Below are 18,374 nucleotides of genomic sequence, written 5' to 3'. Positions count from 1 at the left end.
AGCGGGCCCAGTAACGTCTCCATTGGAGACCTTGTTGTTACTGTGTCTGGCATATCGAAATTAGCACTTCTTTTAAGTTTTTATGCTTCTTTTATTCGATTCGATAAAAGAAGCATAAAAACTTAAAAGAAGTGCTAATTTCTTGGTAAAAGGTGAAAGAGGAGAGCAATAAAGGATACTTTCCTTATCTCTCCCTTCTTCCTTTCTTTAATTTCTCTAATTTCTGAGTGAGAATATTGATAATTTTGTATTTCTTTGCAATTACTGACAGTGGATTTATAAAATAAATCTTTCCAAATTATGCATAATTTTAGGAACATTTGTTATGCACATTTGTTATTTATAAACAGCTTTGGGAAAATTTATAGTTTACCACTACTTTTGAAAAACTTTCAGCTATTAAGGTTAATTTAGGCTCAGATCAGACAAGTATGGTTTGTGTTACTTTTATAGACACTGCTTAATTTTTTTTTCTTGGAAACTCTTAGGAATGAAGAAACTATTCATAAAATGAAGTCATACTAAAGATTTAAGTCTGGTTGTAAACTTTTAATCTTCACAGATGATGAAATATCTCTTATCTTGTATTTGGAATGTGGGTAACTTTAAGACTTTCAAATGAAGTATACTGCGTTTGCATTTTACTTACAAGGAAGAAGAATGAGGACTCTTTCTCTTTAGTGCAGCCAAATGCTTTCTAACACACCTCTCAGATTACACACCATTGAAAGGAGCCCCACAATGGGGTTGGCTCATGTGCTTCTAGTTAGCTACTATGAATGAAAGATTCATAACTATTTTCAAAATCATCTTTATTTACATTGCAGAGAGCTTAGTTTGTTTGGTAACAGGATCAAGAATCATCTTAAAAGCCTGAGCTGGAATATGTGGATTGGGCCATGTTCGACACTATGTAAAAAATAATCATTTCTGTACAAAGAAGGCGCTTTGTAAATATACATCAGTGCGTTGATTACTCTGCTGGCTGTAGAAAGATAAGAAAGCCCGAGTTTCCCCCGTATTTGGTGATTTGGTTTAAATATTTTCATAGCTCTTATAAAATACCCTGCTGACCTTTCCTTGATCTTGCATATTGCTAGCGTATTACATGGAGGAGGAAGCCATGGAGCTTGCCAGACAGATGATTGGATTTCCCCGGCAACCCTGTGACCTAATTTTCCTAGCTCTGTCTGTCTAACTGGAGAGTTATAGCCATATGCTGTTAGCTTAAGTAACAGTAGATTTGTGTACAAGTTTAGAGGTTGGGGAAAGAAAGAAGGAGGGACGGCCATCCATAAATCCATCTCTGTGGTTTGGCCAAATCCATACCATAGAACTAAGCATTCTTGTCTGAAAGAACACTTAATTCATTATTTCTCCATTTAGTTATTTATGTGGCTTAAGCTAATTATTACCAAAGTCTTACTTAAAAACAGAACAGAACTAAACACCAGTATAAACAGCAGGTAGCACTGTAGCACTGTCCTCCCGATGTTCCATCGATTTGCTTGAGTGGACCCAGTAATGTCTCCATTGTGAGACTTGTTACTGTTTTTGGCATATCAAATATGTCACAGGTAGCTTGCCAGGCTTTGCCGTGTGGGCGAGATACTCTTGGTAGCTTGCTGGGCTCTCCAAGAGGGGCAGAGAGATCGAACCCAGCTCCACTGGGCCAGCTGTGTGCAAGGCAAATGCCCTACTGCCCTACCGCTGTGCTATAGCTCCAGCCTCCCCCCTCCCCCCCAAAAAAAAACCCATCGAAACAGTATTTTTGAAGACTTTTAAAATACAAGATAGTATGTGCTGGAAAAGATGGTGAAACCATTTTTATGCTTTTCTTCTGTAGTAAATTAGTTTGTGTTTTTGGTACCATGTATCCAACTATTTAAATAAGATGAGGTGATTTTTCTCCTGTTAAGTAATTACGAGTACATATAATTCATTGTTGATTAAAGTCATATAAGATTTTCACTCTTTATTAGAAATGTTACAAATGCTACTGCAATCATGAGAATTTTAGATACCGAGATGGATCCATTTGACTGCACACTGACTTTAGCTTGCCATCTTGTCTCTATAGGCACTAGCTAGACATAGATAGGAATATATGTTTTCTCCTCATAGTTTATATATGGTCCATGTTATATACTGTGTTGAAGTTTGTTGTACTGAGGGGTTGGAAATGCAGTATGGTGGACAGGGCACCAGCCTTGCATGTGGTAAACCCAGGTTTAATCCCAGGCACTGGGGCTGGAGCCATAGCATAGCAGGTAGGGTGTTTGCTTTGCATGTGGCCGACCCGGGTACGATTCCCAGAATCCCATATGGTCCTCTGAGTACCATTAGAAGTAATTCTTGAGTTAATCCCAGGCACCACAAAAGGTCCTCGTGCCGACATTGAGTAAACCTTGAACTTAAAGCCACGAGTAAGCCCTGAGCACTGATGGGTATAGCCCCCAAACAAAAGACCCCAAAACATAAAAATATTATGATTAGATTTACGAAACTGATACACATTTATGAATGACAAAACTGATACACATTTGTGTCAGCTAGATTTCCTTGGATCCCACTTTTTTTTTTCTAAAAAATACATCATATAATCAGAATAACTTATATGGTCCTACAATATCATGCTTTTCCCCCCCCACCTGTACCATGTTCTTACCACACTGTGTCAAGTCTTGAGTGGGCTGTTAATCCTAGTTCTAAAAACATTTCACTTTATCCATTTTATTTGAACAGGTAGTTGATCTGATTCATATCTCTAGTAGTACTAGATTACATGAATGTATCTCATGCATTGTCTGTTTCCTGAGGATGATAAAGAGAGCTTCTTTGACCTCACCTTCACCTTGTAATGTTTTCCTTGTCTTAAATCGTAGTAAGAGAATCGTTAATACTTTCAAGTAGTAACATTGATTGCAATGTGCTTTAAATAGTTTAGATTGTTGTCTCCTTTTAATATGTGTCATGGAATCAGTTTAAAAATACCATTCTTGTGTGTCCATGACTATATCAAGGCGTGTCCACTGTGACTGATCTCTTGGAAGTTTATTTGACCCTTGTTTTGGTGTTACGCTTACTTGGACATTCCTCTTTTAATGTTATATGGCTGCTAAGACTCTTGACTAGTTAGTGACTTTTGTTTCCTCTTGCTCACTTTCTTAGTCAACTCACTGTTGTCTAGTATCTGAGCTCCCAGGTTTAAGTCATCTGTAATCTTACAAAAACCAGACGAAAAGGAAATGTTTAGTTTTGTTTTAAAATCTTAACTTGATTTTGCTGTAGCATTTACTTGTAAGCTGTTAGAGGACATAGATAATGTCTTTTGCTCATTATTGGATTTTTATCATCTAGAGTTTCCAGTATTTAGTATATTGTTTATAATAATCATGACTGTTTTCTCTCTCTCACACACACCCTCTCTCTCCCTCTCTTTCCTTCTCTCTCTCCCTCTCTCTCACTCTTTGTGTGTGTGTGTGTGTGTGTGTGTGTTCCTTTGACTCTTGTGGTGCTATTTTTCCTGATTTACGTAGTACTTTTACTGCATTTGCCATTTATTGTTTCCAGGGGATGATTTTCTCAAGGAAGTTCTAGCTCCCTATATTGATAGCAGAGTTAGTCACTGTTTTCTGTTACCACAGTTAATGGTTTTGCTCATAACCTGAATCCTCACAAATGGAAAAGTTTCTCGGTTTTCTCGAGTGCCTTTTTTTTTTTTAACTCCCATATTATTTCAGGCTTTATCATTTTCCAAGTTTACTTCGCTCATTCATTGTTTCAACTAGAACACTCACTCACTTCTTTAGCTGATACCCTTCTCTTGAGCTCCAGCCTGTTCTTTCTTTCTTTCTTTCTTTCTTTCTTTCTTTCTTTCTTTCTTTCTTTCTTTCTTTCTTCCTTCCTTCCTTCCTTCCTTCCTTCCTTCCTTCCACCTCTTCCTTCCTTCCTTCCTTCCTTCCTTCCTTCCTTCCTTCCTTCCTTCCTTCCTTCACCTTCCTTCCTTCCTTCCTTCCTTCCTTCCTTCCTTCCTTCCTTCCTTCCTTCCTTCCTTTTTTCTTTTGACCGAATCACCGCGAAATATAGTTAACAAGCTTTCATGTTTGAGTTTCAATCATACAATGATCAAACTCCCATCCCTCCTCCAGTGCACATTCTCCTCTACCAGTGTCCCCAGTATCCCCCCCTCATTTCAAACCCTCCCCCTGTCTCCATGGCAGACAGTTCCCCTATATTCTCTCTCTACTTTTGGGCATTATGGTTTGCAGTAAACTGAGAGTTTATCATATTTAGTCCGTTATCTACTTTCAGCACATAAATCCCATCCCGAACAATTCTCCAACCATCACTGTCTTGGTGATCCCTTCCCTATTTCAGCTGTCTTCTCCCGAAGCTCATGAGACAGGCTTCTGACTATGGGGCAGTATTCCCAGCCATTGTGTCTACTGTCCTTGGGTGTCAGTCTCATTATGTTATTTTATTTTCTACAAATGAGTGCAGTCCTTCTATGTATGTCCCTCTTTTTCTGACTCATTTCACTTAGCATGATACTCTCCATGTCCATCCACTAATAGCAAATTTCATGACTTCATCTCTCCTAACAGCTGCATACTATTCTGTTGTGTAGATGTACCAGAGTTTCTTTAACCAGTCATCTGTTTTTGGGCATTCAGGTTGTTTCCAGATTCTGGCTATTGTGAACAGTGCTGCAATGAAGATATAGGTGCAGATGTCATTTCTACTGTGCTTTTTTGTACTCTCGGGATATATTCCCAGAAGTGGTATTGCGGGGTCATATGGAAGCTCAATTTCTAGTTTTTGAAGAAATGTTCATATTGTTTCCCAAAAACAGTCCATTATTTCTCACTGTACTCAAACATAGCTATTTTGCTTTACATTTCTCAAGATATATTTGTTGCCTTTTCCCTAACCTGCTTCCCTTTCTTTACCTGTTCCTGTCATTAGGACCACAGTTTGCCAGATCTTAACATCAGGGATCTGTGAATCCTTCTGGGCTCCCTTCTCTCCCATATTCAGTATAAATAACCAGTTTTCAAGCCCTCTGGTCTCTTATTCTAAAATTACCAACAAGGCACTTCCTCGTTCCTTTTCTCACTGTTAATCGTAAGTACTTCGTTTAAAACTTCACTGGTTCCCTTATATTTATTATATTCTGATGCTCCCAAGGGAGTGGCACCCAACCCAGACCCAAACCCAGGTGTTTTCCAACCTCACCCTTCCTACGTGTTGCTAGAGTGAGCCAGGGATACTGTTCATAGCCTACTTGGTTGGGAGGCACTTTGTTTGCTTGCTTAAAGAAAGTAGATTTCCAAGGGGTGGGGCTGAGTAATTTTTTTTTAATTTCATAAGGGGGCGTAGGCCAAGTAAGTTTGGGAATTGCTTTGGACAAAATCAACAACTGTCCAGTTGGTGTACAGGGCCTACTTCTGCTTTAGTGCTTAGGGGATCATATGGTGCCCAGGGGCGCATACATGCTGGGAATCAAACTCTGGCCTCCTGCATGAGCATGTGCTTAGGCCATTGAGCTCTCAGACCCCTCACCCTGTGATTCTTATAGTCCACAGCTGCAGTCAAGAATCATCGTTCCCCTGCCTTCACGCTCCTGTAACTTGGCACATGCTGTTCCCTCTTTCTGGCACTGCCTGCCTGTGCCATCTTATCTATACTATCTTTCATTTGGTTTAAAGGTCACATTCTCAGAAAAACCAGCCCCTTCTTTGTGTCTAGTAGTGTCTCATGTATACTTTAAAGTACTAACTGTTACCTTTTTTGTATTTATTTTCCTCTCTAGTCCGTAAATATTGAAAGATAGAATAAGTGTCCAAATAAATCATCTTTGTAGTTCTTGTGCCTTCACATAACTTTGGGTGCCCTGTTTGCATTCAGACTCTGCTTTACTGTATTCATCGAAGAATATAGAATTAGATTCCTTTGGTCTAGTGAGATTCTGTCTTTCCTCTGTCATACCAGCTGTGCTTGGAGAGCCATGTAGCGTTGGGGATTGAACTGGGGGGTCAATTGCATTCAAATCAAGCTCCTTAACCCCTTCTCTCTCTCTCTCTCTCTCTCTCTCTCTCTCTCTCTCTCTCTCTCTTCTTTCTCTCTCCAGCCATTCTATTTACCTCTCTTTTGCCATTCCTTAATGTTTTGTGCCATAAAGGGCTCTTGGTTGACCTCCAGATTCTGGAAACATGTCTCTTAGCATCCCTTCTATCATTGTGAAATTTACCGTATATAATTTACAAGTATACCACGTTGTACTTTTTTAAATAATGAGCCTTTGGGTTTTGATAAAACTCTGGCATTGGGTTATAATAATAATTCTAATCTTTTGCTTCTTGATACCACCCTTCACAACTCACCTTCCCACTTTAAAAAAAAAGAAAAGCCCTACGGTGTTATCCAATATTTTTATGTGCTATTAAGATGACTTAATTTGTTATCTCAATTATTTGAAAAATCTCAGTTATTATAAAGTGACCTGTGAGTAATCAAAATAGATGATAAAGAACATCAAAATATATTTGATTTATAGGTATAGACGTCAGCAATTTTATTTTGCCAATGAATAAAGTAAAACCAAGATAAGTCAAGTGATTTGTCCTTAGTTCTATAAGTAACTCATTGCAGACAAGTCATAATATCTAAAAAGTCTAAGCCTTTGAATATGACTATACTGATATGCACTGATGCTCTCTTAAACTTGATTGGGCAGTTGAAAATTTATTCATTCAAAATGATTAGCAGTTATTTTTTATTAGTGCTAGTACTAGACTTTGGGGATACAGATGATAGTAAGGTGATCTTCCATGGCCAAAATAAATTAAGGAATGAGGGAGGTGTATAAAATGATTAAAATGATAACTACAATAATTGGTTGACATTGCAGGTACAACACTTGGAAGGCACAGCTTTAGAATGACCTTGTTTAGGTTTAATTTAACCCCAGAACATACCAGAAGGAAGAAAATAGAAGGTTAAGGTGATGTACAAAGGGGCATTTAAACAGTAATGTCAGCAGAGAACTGACAGGCTGGGAAGAGAAAAAAGTATATGTGGGCGGGAGCGATGATAGCACAGTGCTAGGGCATTTGCCTTGCATGGGCCGGCTCCAACAAGCCGGGTTCGATTCCTCTGCCCCTCTCGGAGAGCCTGGCAAGCTACCGAGAGTATCTCGCCCACACGGCAAAGCTTGGCAAGCTCCCTGTGATGTATTGGATATGCCAAACACAGTAACAACAAGTCTCATAATGGAGACGTTACTGGGCCCGCTTGAGAAAATCAATGAACAACGGGAGGACAGTGCACATTTTATGTACTGTGAGATTTTATAATACATACAGGGAAGAGAATGCAAAACCTAGCATAAGGGGGGGAAAATTGCTTCATATATCAGTATACTTAAAGAATGTTATTACGCATTATACTTGATATTACATTATCTAACCATGAACCAACCCCTGAAATTGGTGATGAGTCACAACCAAAGGGTGTTGGAAAGTGGGGAGATGATGTTGGGTGAAGGGCACAAATAGCTATAGGATAGATGAACTATATGGTTCTGATAGATTATATTGATTGTTGTTAACAATATTATTTACACTGAAAGTTGCTGAGAGTCAGATCTTAAATATTCTCACAATACAACCAACAAGGGTAATGGTATGAGGTCATTTAGGTATATTGTTATTCTTGTAGGCAATTTTCATATATGTGTGCTTTATGCTGTATAATTTAACAAAATTTTATGTCGACTATATCTTGATAAATCTGGGAGAAAAGGAAAATGGTTATGTTTTATTCAAAATTGGCAGTAGAGACTTAAAGAAGACTGTTAACTGAATGTTATTCATGTCTTATAAAATACTGTACTAATAAATGAACTATTGTGGCATGTATTTTAAATTTGTGTACTGCATTGTCACTGTTACTGTCCTCCCATTGTTCATCAGTTTGCTCGAGTGGGCACCAGTAACATCTCCATTATGAGACTTGTTGTTACTGTTTTTGGCATATCAAATACGCCATGGGGAGCTTGCCAGGCTCTGCCATGTGGGTGGGATACTCTCGGTAGCTTGCCGGGCTCTCCGACAGGGACAGAGGAATCGAACCTGGGTTGGCTGCATGCAAGGCAAATGCCCTGCCCGCTGTGCTATCCCTCCAGCCAAATTTGTATAGTAAGGGAAATAATTTAGAAAATGTTCTTTTAAGAGCTTCTCTGTGAGTGTGTGATAGGAAGTGAACTCGGGCCTTACCCACATGAAGCTTCTGCCCCACCCCTGAGTCCAGCCTAGCTCAAGTACTACTTCTATCAAAAATCAATCATTTATGTGGAAAAACTGCATGAGCAGGATGATTGATTTTATGACTTATAGTACTGATAAGCTATTATTTGTTTAGTTACATAACTCATCGTATAAACATATGTGTGTGTGTATATACATATCTTTGAACTTATTTTTAATTGGGGGGCTTCATGGCATGCTTGGAGGCTTGGGAGCTCCATCTGAGAGCCTTAGCAGGTGGACCTGAGGATGCAGGGCTCCCTGGACATATGGTGTTAGGAATTACCTGGTTCACTTTAGCAGCACTCAGGGAATTCAGGGCTGTCCCTGGTGATGGTGCTCAGAGGACCTTATGGTATTGGGGACTGAACTGAACCTTTTCACTATCTTTCTGAAGCCCCCCCCCCCCAAATAACTGTTTTAGAACAACTTTTTATCTAATGCTAAGACAGGACCACCTGGCTCATTGTAGAATCTATAACATAACTGTCCTGAGTGAGTATTGAGCAGAAGTCTTACAATGAAAATATGTTATCTCAAAACATTCTAAAATACATGTCCTCAGTCAACATTGCAGATTTGATTTAATCCTCAACTGATCTGAATTGATGTGGAATTATAGTGGCTAAGGTTTTTAATTTTCATAATAGGACTGAGACATAAACCCATCTGGGAATGCGAGAATTATATCCTACTCATAGGTTGTCATAACTCTTGAGTACTAGTCTTTCTACTTTTTTAGGTTTAATCAATCCTTTATTCCTTCCCCACGAGATGGTACTGTTTAAAAATGTTTTAAATCTCCTTTCTTTTTTTTTCTTTTGGTTCAGGTGTAGAAGAACTTCTCTTCTTCCTAGAAGATATCTATCTTCTTTTAACTGTCTGACCTTACATTTTGTGTTTTTAAAGTTTGTTTTGTGTGACTTGTAAATATTCTAACTATTCCCCAAAGTCAAATTGTTGATAAATTGATCCCTGTTTCAGTTTGTCTTCTATGATCTGAATTAGAGAGTGATGGTTACACATTTCTGAAGTTAAACCAAAAAAGTGGAATGCATGCAGGTCAAAAGTTATACCGTGATGGAATAGTTTTGCTCTTTTTAAGGTGACAAAACATTATTTTGATTTGTTGGATTAAAGCTTGCACTTTGGTTGGTGTCCAAAAGCCAGAGCTCTCAGTGGGAACTGGATTAGAATCCACAATTTAATGGAAAGCAAAGCTTTTCCCTGCCAGAATGTTGACCCTATGCTTCGTCAACCCTCATTTGTTGTTTGGGTAAAACTTACTCACATTCAGTGGCTTAATGCATGACATTTGAAAACAAATTGTGATCTGGTGAAATTTGAGTTTTTTAATTTTTCTGTCACATGAGTAAATTGAATTTGACAGAGATATTTTCTTCAAATTCATTTTCACTGGTTAAACAAAAGAGTGGAAAGAATTTGGGATAACTTTTTTGTGATATGTCATTTAATTCATGATTAAATTATACAAAAATGGTATTTTTATCTCTATTATATTTTGAATTTACCTCTTCATATTGGTACAGGTATTGCATACAGTGAGTTAGCTATGTAAGTAATTCAGTTCTGGAGAAATTTTCTATCTCATTAGAAGGCTCCTTTACTTCCTATCTTAAGCTGTTGGCAGGCCTGTTGCTTTTACATTATTAAAGTTAACCCTCACCTTACTGTTATTTGCTTAATAACAGTTCTAGAAGCTGTTTGCCCCACTTTCTTGTTTTGGGATAACTTTATTATTTTCCTAAACTGTTAACCTCCTCGGTGATCTCTCCACCTGCCTCAATCCTGCTTCAGTTTTCAGTTCATTTCGATTACTTCTTGCAGGTCAATTCTGCTTGAGAGAACTCAGGTCATATCAATCCTTTATATAAACTACCAACAAGAGCAGGTTCCACTAGAATCTCCGTAGCCTGGTTGCTTCCTTTCATTTGAACTTTTATCCTTGCTCTCTTCTACAAGTTACTGTTAGCCTACGTGAAGTAAATACTAACGCTTCTACCTAAGTTTTTTCAGTTGATTTTTTAATTGATTGAAGTATTGTGATTAACAGTATTGTTAATGAAGGTTTCCTGTGTACATAGTTCCAACACTACACCCATCACTAGCTCACCTTCCTCTCTCAAGCATTCCACTACGTCTACCTTTCAACCCCTTCACCCCCCACACCCCCACAAATTTAGTTGTGTGGATCATTTCTCTAGGTGCCTTGTTTTTGACCTTTTGCTACCTTTCTGTGTATCATTAAGTGTCACAGAAGAGAGACATCATTTGTTATCTATTTCTTTTCTTCTGTCTGACTTATTTAACATGGCATACTCTAGTTTCTTCCGTGTCAGGTCTTTGTAATTTCTTACTTTCAGTATGCAGATAGAATCTATCACTCAAGGTCCACTTTCTCTGCCATTCAAGAATGTTTTCCTTTTCTAGTATTTCTTCCATGTGCTTTCTCGGAACATTTTTGATATTTGTTTGTATCATGATACACACATACACACACACACACACTCACACACACTCACACTCAGAATAACAGTTGTCTTACCTCCTAGGTGTTTAAGCATCTCCAAGGAAATCTGCATATCTTTTGTATCAGTCTGGAATGGTGCTTTTGTGTGAACTGGAAGCTTTAGATATGCTTGTGAAATACTGGAATAAATGCGTTTCTGTCTTTTGGATCCTGTCATGAGTTTTGTACCAGTGACCACTCAACTCTCCATCTGAAGAGGGAAATTACTACACTGGCCACAGTTTTTACTCAGCCTAAATTTGAGATGCTCTGAGAAAGTTTAATCGTGGAGGACAATCATAATGTACTCTGTCATTTAGGATAAAACCTCTTGGCAAACATGCCTGTTTTTCAAGTTCTTAGTCTTTCAAATGTGGGCTATGATTATTCCCTTCAGACATCACACCAATTTAATAAGTGAACCATTGTTTTAAAGTACTTTATAGCTTACTGCAGTGTAGTGAGAATATTTCAGCTTCAGATTTTCCTTCTTCATCCTTTCCATTCTGTCATTCGAGCAGAGTTTTCATGGTTTATTATGCAACACATAAATCGCTGAAGATGACAGATCTGTCAGTTATTTGTATTAACTGCACCCTTATGAAAAGGTCCCCAAAGCCATGCTTCAGTGTGTTGTCTTACCAAGATCTCTTGTAGTTATGAATATTTTTAATGATGTGAATAATGCTATCCATTCAGTTCTAATTTATCTTTACGTACTTTTCTTTGGTAAGATGAATTGGGTTTACTGGTGTTTGTTAGAGAATTATTCTGTATTCTTGATTTTGGTTTTATAATGATTAAAATTGAATCAGTCATATGAAAATTACAAAAATTATGGCAATAGATTTTGGGTTATTATTCAACTCCTAATGCAAAAACATATATGTAGGTATATATCCCTATAAAAATATTTGAAAAACAATGAAATGTGGGTTAGTCAGAAAGCTCAGGAATTTTGTGCTGTGCTCAATTTTATTTTACTCTGTACTAAGATACTGGTGGAGGATGCTCAATAGACAAAGGACTGAAAACATGTAATTATTATTTAGAGATTTCTATTGTATAAGGAGAAATTCAGTAGAATCTTGAGTGTCCTCATGGCATGTGTAGAATAATTTTATAAAAATTATTTTGAATCATACGTGCATTTTATGTATGAATGTCTTGAAATTATTTTGCTTTCCTCAGGATATTTTTTTATGAAAATGCTTTATTCGAAGTTTTGCCAACAAAGTATTCATGCCATATTTATGTCATTTTTTGAAAGTTGACCAAAAACTGTAATATTAGACTACTTATTTTACTTATATTCAGAGTGAATCTCTTATTTTCATGAAAGTACATTTTTTCTTTTCTGTCACATGTAAACAAGTATGCCTTTTATTTTAATAAGCGCTAATGAAACTTACAAAGGTACAATTGATATTTCATATTGATAGAGGAATGGCATAACATTTTATCTGATTAGTTCTTATTTTCTGTTCATCTTGATAACCTAACCATTCATCAGTTTTGGACCAAAAAAATTCCATAGGAAGAGAATTCCTGTTCTTTCTTGCTATTTCATGCCATCTTGGTTAATGGAACAGAAAAATGATATCTGAGGTGACAGGGAGAAGTTAGATTTAAATTGGGGGAGGAGGGACTCTGGCAAAAAAAGTCTTTTATTAAAAATATAAATATTTTATAAGGCAGTGTTTTTTAATCATTTTACATGTTTCAGTTGAAAACTTTGTATACAAAGAACTCTTTTTCATTGTAATTATGAGCAAGTATAGCTATGCCTAATTTTAATTCTTTAAATGCTAGGGACTTAAAATTTATCTGTAAAATGTTAAAAAATAATCTGACTTAAATAGTATGTGTCTAAGGAATGGATGTGGTTCCTTTAATTGCTTTTTCTTTTTCTGCACACTGAGAGATGTGTGAACCTCGAAATTTTAGTCTTTCCTCACGGTTGTATCTTATTTTCCTTGGCATCATTGTTAAGGTGACTTCATGAGGCAACTGTCAGTACTGCTTAATGTTGCCATCCACCTAATAAGGTCTGGGAAAAAGAAAACATATTTTTTTTTGGTTTCTCTATGGCTCTATATTGATGGCCAAATTACCGCTGTGATGAGAGAGATTATATTTGCTGCATATATTAATACAATAAATTATTTTTTATCCCTTTAAAAAAGCTGACTTCTGAAGATTGTTTCTTGAGGTATCAAGAAGCCAAGTAGTGTTTTGGTAGGGGCTTTTGGGGGGGATGGGCTGGGGATACCCAGACCCTTCCCTCCCCAGCAGTGCTGGAGTCCTCTAGGGCCACACTTGGTGGTGTGTGTGGGCCTGTAGGGCTGCTCCTGGTGATGCTTGGGGGATTCTTGTGGTCCTGGGAATGGAACCCAAGTCAGTGATGCTAGGCAAGCACCCTACTTCCTTTCCTCTTGCTCACTCATTGAGGTACACCCAGTGGTGCTGAGGGGGTCCTAGCTCTGTGTTCAGGGGTTACTCTTGGCAGGTGGTGCTGGGGATCTAACTGGGGGTCATTGCATGCAAGGCAAGCCCTCAGCCTGTCTATCATCTCTTTGGCTCTCCAATTGGCATTTAAAATGCAATCTTTGGGTGGCCAGTGTAATAATATAGTGTTTGGGGCATTTGCACGTGAGGGCACATAATTGGCCCTCATTCATCTCCTGCACCATATATGATTACCCCAAGCCCTTCCAGTGTGACCCCTGAATGTAGATCCAGAAAGAAGCCCTGAATGTTGCCCTAAAACAAACAAATAATTTATGAATTCCAACCATCCTTTATTTTTCCAGGATTTTGTAGCTACTAATTATGTAATCCAGAATAGTCTCAAAATTGGGTATCTCCAAGACACTACCAACTCTCCTGTACATTAAGGTTTTTTATTTTTTTCTTTTTGGGTCATGCCCGGCAATTTACAGGGATTATTCCTGGCTCTGCACTCAGGAATTACTCCTGGTAGTGCTCAGGGGGCCGTATGGGATGCTGGGAATCGAACCCAGGTCGGCCATGTGCAAGGCAAACACCCTACCCACTATGTTATTGCTCCAGCCCATATGTTAAGTTTTTTGTTTTAACTTAGGTCAGTTCTGAACTACAGTGGCAGAATAGTATTCTAAGCTGTAAAATGTTTGCCTTTCCTTGAAATACCTTTTTAATTGGATGTAAATCTTAATTTCTAAAATAATAACTAAAATTAGTTAGATTTTATTTTCTGTGGGATAGATCATTCTTTAGTATTTTTTTCTACTTGAAATGATTTTACATTGGGATATCCTCGTGGGAAACTCAGATTTTCAGACAGCTTAAAATTGACAAATAGGTATTCTGACAGATATTCCTGAAATAATTGATAAATTATTACAACTTCCACATTATCATGGCCATGTTTAATAGAGAACAAGACATTACAATTTAAAACAAGTAGTCTTGGGGGAGAGCTTTGTTTTTCAAAGTCCTGAGCATGTAATCTTTATGATTTATTATAGATTTTTTCCCCTCTTTTTCTTTGAGGAGTACATACCCAGCTGCACTCAGGTATCAGCTCTACCTTTTTGCACTCAGATATCAGCTCTACCTTTCTACCTCAAGGCATCACTCCTTGAGCAGGGGTCCCTAGGTGGTGCTGGGTATTCAGCCTTGGGTTCGGTCCCCAACATCACTGGGTTGATTATGTGCAATGCAAGCAACCTTACTCTACTCCCCAGCTCCTCATAGACTTATATAGAGAAAAGGTCTTTAAAGAGCTGATGGTTTACAGTTTATCTAAAATTAAATCTTGAGTATGACCCTTTCTTTGCTATCTGGCCTCTCTCCTACTGATGATACCAGGATATACTTTGATTTGCTTTTCCTTAAAACCTTTTTTACTTAAGCAGATTGGTGGGGTCTGGGGGATGGGCCATAGATACTCAGACCTTTCCCTCCCCAGCAGTGCTGGAGGCCTCTAGGGCCACACTTGGTGGTGTGTGGGAACTGCCAGGGCTGTTCCTGGTGATGCTTGGGGGATGCTTGTGGTCCTGGGAATGGAACCCAGATCAGTGATGCTAGGCAAGCACCCTACTTCCTTTCCACTTGCCCAGCCACTTTTAACTTTTTTTTTTTTTTTGCTTTTTGTGTCACACCCAGCGATGCACAGGGGTTACTCCTGGATCTGCACTCAAAAATTACCCCTGGCGGTGCTCAGGGGACCATATGGGTTAGTGGGAATCGAACCCCAGTCGACTGAGTGCAAGGCAAATGCCCTACCCACTGTGCCATTGCTCCAGCCCCGCCACTTTTAACTTTTAACTGACAAAATATTTTTACACTGGAGATTTGTACATGTACTGTGCTGAGTAGTATTATGAATTAAAAATGAATGTCATGGTTCAGTTTCACTGTAGTTTCACATGTTCAATTTCACTTGGGCAATTTATATTAACTTTGATAATCAGTGGTACAATACATAAATAAAGATGACATGGGGTAAATGTGTTGTATATATGAAATAATGAGTCCGGATTTTGTGACTGAATTCTAAACCAGAACACTAGGAATCTGCAATAGAAAAGCTGCACTAAAATATCATTCCAGACTGAGCTGGAGAAGGGAGAGTGCTACACAGCCTATGCCTGTGTAGTCCTGTGTATTTATTGTCCAGTTTTATCATCCAGTTGAGAGTAGCATCAATCCTTTTAGAAATACTGCTTCAAGTTTAGAATCCCTGAGTGGTTTCCAATAAGGAACAGAGGCCTCTTTTTTTGTGAAGCCAGCACAGTTCCTGTGTAGCAGGGTGGTTCATTGCCTTGCATGTCAGCTCTCTTCCTGCGTCTTTGCCCCAAAGATTCATTGTTGAAAGACTAAGACACTGGTCAGGCTCTTCCTACAGAGTTGGGAACCCAACCAGATGTGCAATCATTTAGAGTTGTCAGGTACTGGGTTACGTATTTCATTGCTTTACCATGTAATTATTATTTGGAAATTTTGTTGTTTGAGCCCAGTCATCACTGTCTTATATCATTAGTATACATATATGCCCCCATTTATCCTTATATTTGACTATAATTATATTTCCTTAAACAACTACCTTTGGGCTGGTGAAGAGGTTTGAAAGGGAGAGAGCTCAAAGTACCTTGCAGACGCTTTGTTTGTAGGAGGTCCAGGTTCCATACTTGAACTTCATGGTCCATTGAGCGCTGCCTGTACTGACCTCTCCCCTCACCCCACCCCCAAATGATGTGCTGGGAATTGCCCTTGGCCAGAATGCGGCCCCCTTCTGCTGTCTCTCCTGAAATTTAAGAAAGCACGAATTTCAGTTTCCTGCGATTTAATTTGTTAATGCTGCTATCTTTTAAAATTGGTAGATATTAAACACAGTAGTATTTATTATACTGTCTTTTTGTTCTGTGTTGAATCAGAGAGCTTTATTTGGTAAGAGATAATTCTACTTCGCAATTAAATTAATAGATGTTTCTATTTAAACCTAAATAATTATTTAAAACATAAAACATGTTTATTGGCACAATTTTTGGGTATCATGACCTTCTATTGGATCCTGTGAACTCTGGTAAAAAATGTAGTAGCAATGTAATAATAATTCAAATTATAAAACCACAAGCCACTTCCAGTAACACAATTTATATAAGAAGTAAATTAGGTAGCATAGAAAGTAATTTTTCTACCTTTTATTTAAAAAATACGAATATAAATAAATACCATATAAATGCTTCTTTATTTGTCAGCCACTCATACATGGTAAGCTGTGGACATGCAGGTATTTATTTTCTTTCATTTTCTTTTTTTGTCCACACCTGACGATGCTTGGGGCCTACTCCTGATGGGCTCAGGGACCGAATGGGGTACAGAGGATCACGCCCAGGTTGGACACATACAAGGCAATGCCCGTCCCACTGTATTGTCTCTCCAGCCCCCATCCAGGTATTTGATCACTGGTTATGTGTGACACTTAAGAACAGGGACATTCTCCTACAGAACCATTTTCATATTACAATTGTTTTTCAAAAGAAAATGAAATTTATTCAGTAACTTAATTTAGAAATCCTATAAATCAGAAATTGTGGTGACAATTTAACACGCTCCACTGAAAAATATGGAATGGTTCACTAATTTGCATTTTAGGCCATGCTAATCTTCTCTGTATGGATCCAGTTTTAGTCTATGTGCTGCTGAAGTGAGACACCATAAGACAATTTTTTTTAATGCTGATTTAATTTTATTAGTACTTATCTGGCCCATTGTCAGATATGTACACATGGACTAAAAGTGCCTTTGATGGCTTTTGTTGATTGTGCTGGGGTATATCTAGATATTTGTTTTGCGTTTGGTTATCCTGCCTCTTCAGGATTAACATACTCTGATCTATACCTGTGCTATTTAGTATTGGTCATCACCAGCTCTGTGCGACTATTTAAATATAAAGAGATTAACTTTGAATAAGAATAGTCATTTACTCCCTCCAAATTAACCCATTTCAAGTAGTCAGGAGCTATTTGGGTCTTCTGGCTTGGATAGCAAAACTTACATTATGACATCAAGTTCTACTGGACAAAGATAATTTGCCTCACCTTTTACTGTCTTTTATGAAATGTGTCTTTTGAGGAGTTTTGGGCGTCTGCTGACGAGTTTACATTATGAACTTGTCTTTTTTCTGAGTCATTAGATTCTAGTTGGGACAAATGCTTTCTTCCATGAGTTTGCTCTAATTTATTTTGCCCATTTCCATCCTTCTTTTAAAACATAACAGACACATATCTGATAGAGAGCTGAAGTCTTAATTCCCTGCCCCTGGGATGTAGACAAGGGTTGTGACAGCTAGCCAGGAAGTGAGGAGGAAGGTCAGGCTATATGATTTCAGACTTGATAATTTTTTATTGGGGTGCTTACCCGTAGATGCAGCCAGTATAGTTTTGAAGCGCTTGCCCACTACCAGCGAAGTTACATTGTTCATCCGGCCAGAACAGTGGCTAAGACCCTAGACAGATTGGTGTAGAGACATGCTGAGCTGTGTGTGGTCTGAATGCACCCAAATGTGAGAACCAGCACTATATTACTGTTCTTTTAAACTGTTCAGTTCTCAAGGAATTAGTACATAGCAATAGATAAGGAACACATAGGGTGACCACTTTTGATAGAAGTACACAGCGGTGATATATCAAGAGCAGCACACCGCATATGATGGGGTATAAAGTAGAAGGCAACCAATTTGATCTACCTATCTACTATCTGTCTGTCTGTCTGTCTGTTTATCTATCTGTATGTATGTATGTACACAAGGCTCAATCTGTAGTAACATGTTAGTAATCTTTTATACAAGGGCTTAATGGCTCCGAGGTGAGCTATAACACTTTTCACACACTTTCCTCTAAAGAAAGCTTTTTGGATCATTTTTAGAAGATTCATAACAAGCAGTGCAAAATCAGTTATTTAGGATCTTCCTTTGGGGCAGGCATGGGTGGTGGTGGGAAAATTCTAAATAATGGTGTAGGGAAGAAGTAATGGTGGTAGGATTGGTG

The 18,374-nt window shown here is 38.1% G+C and overlaps 1 protein-coding gene and 1 pseudogene across 2 annotated transcripts in view; one reads left to right on the top strand and one right to left on the bottom strand.

Moving 5' to 3' along the window:
- EPS8 (epidermal growth factor receptor pathway substrate 8) overlaps positions 1-18,374 on the top strand; it is a 183,396-nt gene that overhangs the window by 12,908 nt on the left and 152,114 nt on the right. The gene's annotated exons all lie outside the window — the stretch shown is intronic.
- Positions 16,946-17,041, bottom strand: LOC130042495 (uncharacterized; annotated as a pseudogene).

The sequence above is a fragment of the Sorex fumeus genome, unplaced genomic scaffold (genome assembly GCF_029834395.1).
Source record: "Sorex fumeus unplaced genomic scaffold, SorFum_2.1 ptg000100l, whole genome shotgun sequence".
NCBI classification, from domain to species: domain Eukaryota; kingdom Metazoa; phylum Chordata; class Mammalia; order Eulipotyphla; family Soricidae; genus Sorex; species Sorex fumeus.
Note: the sequence above shows the minus strand (reverse complement) of the source record. Positions and strands in the feature narration are given on the sequence as shown.